Source organism: Cynara cardunculus (assembly GCF_001531365.2).
Source record: "Cynara cardunculus var. scolymus isolate 2C chromosome LG 12, CcrdV1, whole genome shotgun sequence".
Taxonomy (NCBI): Eukaryota; Viridiplantae; Streptophyta; class Magnoliopsida; order Asterales; family Asteraceae; genus Cynara; species Cynara cardunculus.
The window spans coordinates 39,519,184-39,523,432 of record NC_037539.1 but is presented as its reverse complement, the minus strand read 5'-3'; positions in this window follow the sequence as shown (position 1 = coordinate 39,523,432).

Genomic DNA, 4,249 nt, shown 5'->3' with positions numbered 1-4,249 from the left:
ATAAAGCTGAAGACAAAGACAAGCAGTTCGTGATTTGATGTGGTTTCAGTGATAACAAGTCTGTCTACAAATATGTGAAGTATACTCAAGATTCAGCATACACTAAAGAAACCTTAGGGTGCGTTTGGTTTGCAAGAATGTTTCTGAGGGATTTGGATTCCCTGGAAGGATTTGGATTCCATGGGATTTGGATTCTCAGGATTTAAAATCCATTCCTGTGTTTGCTTTGCAGGATTTGGATTGGATTTGAAATCCATTTCTCTGTTTGGTTTGTAGGATTTGTTTTTGGATTTGAATTTGGATTTGGATTTAGATTGAGATTTTTTTTGTAATTATTTTAATCACCAAATCTCTTTCCTTTTGTTAAATCTATCTATTTAACCAACAAACCTAAAAATTGATGCTAAATCCAGAAAAAAGCATCAAACTTCATAGATAAGCATCATCCATAAGCATCATCCAAGAAACAGATGCCAAGAAACAGCAGTAGTATTGGGTATCCTTACTCAAAAGAGCTAGCAATAAAAATAAGATCTTTATTGAAGGGTGAACTAGGGTATATAGTGAAGACAACTAAAATTTAATGAACAACACACCAGTTATGGTATTACGCAATCATCGAACTGTATGTATGGCAATGTTATCACCACCATTATAGATTCATAGGAATGGATCAGGGTAGAGGAGGAAAGAGAGAGAAGACAAAATTTTCTAAAGTATTACCCCTTGTTCGTTCATTCAAACAAGTATCAAATAAAATTGAAGGAGAAGCAAAATAGTTTTCCATGCACATACTGTAAGCAGAAGCAAAATAGTGGCTGTAACCTAATTTGTGTTCATAGTTTAGACAGAAATCGAACAGGGAAAAAGGGGAAAAGGGGAAAAATATGTGTTCATAGTTTAGACAATGAAGGATTTACCTGTTGAGTGATGGGAGAAGGTGGTTTATCAGCGAGGACCACAGTGGGAGACGGCGACAGAGACGGTGGGCGACGGAGACGGTTAGCGACGACCACCGACGAAGACGATGATCGACAACGGTGAGCAATCAATGGAGGAGCGATGTAAGCTGTGGGAGAAGATGGATACGAGAAGATGGAGAAGATGAAATCCCACGAGAATGGATTTTAAAAAACCCGTGTATTTTCAAAGGATTTTTAAATCCATAGTTCACGGGATTTTAAATGATTCCTAGGATTTGAAATCCTACCATTCCTACAAACCAAACACAGGATTGGAATGGATTTTAAATCCAAATCCCTCTAATTCCATTCCATTCCTACAAACCAAACGCATCCTTAAAGGTATTCCAGTGTCAGCGATCAAATAAATCTTGTTGATCAAGATTAGTTTTTGTCTTATCCTTTTACACACAAAAGACAAACTCACACCTCTCAAAGTAAAACACTCGTACAGAGTCACCCTATTGTCTCTAAACATGCTTACTTACTTTGTGAAAGATCATTGTTCATATATGGCCAAAAGCCTGTATATCTGAAGACAAATGACAAGTTCACCTCTAGAAGCTTGTTACGTGCCTTGTATTGTCTGACTTGCATTTAATACAATGAGTATAAATAGTTGAGAATTCCCTCCTTTTCAAACAGTCTTCAAGATCTCAAAATACCAAGAAAAGACACCCTCACAAGAACATACTTCTTAACCTTGCGAAATTGCAGTTACTTCAAGTGAAGAATGCCAACTAAGCTCTTCCTCTAGCGAAGTTGTTGCTTCTTCTTTTAGCAAGTTTTTTCTTTCTTGCTTTTTGTATCTTGTGTTTTCCTTAGATTGTTTTAAATAAGTTATGTATCTTATCTTATTCCGCAAACAGTCTGAAAATTTTGTATTGATCTTCTTTATCTATAAAGGATTTTAAAAAGTGAAAAATAATGTGTGTTTGTATTCACCCCCCTCTACAACCACCAACCCTTCTCTGAATACCATGCACTTGCCAACACGGTTGTCGATGTTATCTGGTTAACCAACATCCTTCCGCAGCTTCGACTACCAATTAAACAACCACCAACCCTTCTCTACAACAAAGTGCCTTTTTCATCAATGAAAATCCTATGGCACATAAATGAGTTAGATACTACACTTGATTACCACTCCATCCGCAAATTTGTTCAACTCGGACACCTCATCACCAAGTTCATCTCGAGTAAATTGAATGTCCCTGACCTCTTCACAAAAAGTCTACCAAAACCTCTGTTCCTTCTCTTTCGATCCAAGCTTTGCGTAGGTCAACACCCATTGCCACGCTAGAGGGTCGGAGGGGTGATAAGAGTCTAAGTTAGTTACGAATTAGAGTGAGAGAAGTCTCCAATTAGTTACAAATTACTATACCAACTAGAGTTAGAGTCCAACTATGGTTTGTAATTTTATCTACGAATAAATTGCTTTTTCAAACTCCCACAATGTGTGGAGAGATAAACCTACTGTGCAAATTCTATACAAGAACATCATGTTTCAATTATCCATAGGTTGTTGTTAAACTCATCAGTTAGCCATTCACAATGAGTTTGCATGTTACCAAGCATAGTTAGGAAAATCTTCCATTGTTCCTTTAATTACCCGGGAAGAGGTATTATAGAAAAACTTGACTACCCTACCATATGAGTGGAACTGTCCATGGTTGTTGCATTTGCTCATGTACCACATCCGTGACCAACAACCATTAATTCGGGTTTGCCTCGACCTATGCCATCTTTACCATCGACATGACTTCTCTCGCTCCACTAATCTGGATATCCTAGAAGTTCAAAGTAATTCACAATTTTGTATCTAGATTTCTTGCAATGTGAATACAACAAACTTGATTTATCAACTTTCTTAGATCGTCCCCTTCCATGACCAGATGTGCGGACAACAAATCCCTCAACTATAAGTTTTTCTTCTTGTTTTTCTTCCTGGCTTTGTACAATTCATCATAATCTTTCTTATTGTGAAAGTAGTGTGGACCGTATCTGAACATACTGTGGGCTATGGAAACCCATCAAGAATTGATGTAATCGTTCATCTTCATGACGTTTTTCAAGTGATGCACTCAGAATACTTTTTCGAAGACCACATTTGCAACCTAGGATAAGCTCATGACTGCTTAATTCATCCCACAAAACATTTAGTTCTGTAGTATGTGGAAACAGTCATGGCAGCGGTTTGTTCACACCTTGATATGCTTGATTTGATTTGTTGAATTCTCGATCCAGTAACAATTGAAAAACGTTCTTTCAAATATAGGCATCATCATAATTAGAAAGAGTAGATCTCACCGAAGGTTCAATGGTATTCAACCAAAAGACAAGTATGGATTGAATTTTCCACCAATCATCTTCGATACATAAATACTTTGGTGTCGTGCATGTGCATCTAGGAATCCAAACTTGCATCTCGCTCATAAGGTTGTCTGTATCGATGCTGACCCATCATCATTGTTGTCTCCATGTAATCTTGCTGGTGTGATGAAATCGCCAAGGCAATCTTGAGGTCCAAAATAAAAGGGTGAACTATATTCAATTTTGGTGGTGGTGGTGATGGTGGTGCTTCCTCACCAACCATGGTTTATGTTCGAGTGGCCTAACCTTTTTGGCTCTGATACCATAATAAGGAATATAAATGGGTAAATTGTGCATTATTCATTTACTTAAGCAACCAATTTTTACACAAGAAATCCTAGGAAAGAAAGGAAACCAATTAAAACAAATATATTCCCAATATCTTGAAAAGATAATGTATTATCTTCCTTGTTGAAAAGATAATGTAATCGTAATAAGTGAAGGATTCAAGTTTGGAGGTGAAAGCTTCAAGATTTCCCCTTTATTTTTAAGGTTTGCTTGGTTTCTAGGTTTTAGCAAAAACCTAGAATTGTGAGTTTATTCCACTTTTTCCTATAACTAATATATATATATATATATATATATATATATCAAAATGTTGCATTTTAGTCTCTAAGACCTTCTTATGTCATATTTCTTACACTTTGGTAATTTTGGATCATTTTTTGTGATTTTGGGAAATTTTGAGGATTCTTCTAAGAGTTCATCAGTTCGAGTATGCAAGATTACTGAAGATTTTTCTAGCTCTTCTCCATGACACCTGGGATTAACTGAGGTGTGTGCAAACTGTCTCGGACACCAATTTTTAACAAAAAGAAATCAATATGATATTAATTATTTTGACTCAAAAACCGTAAATTCCCTTGTTAGTGGCAATTAAAAAAATGTGACATTGGATCGAAAGCCAAAAAATT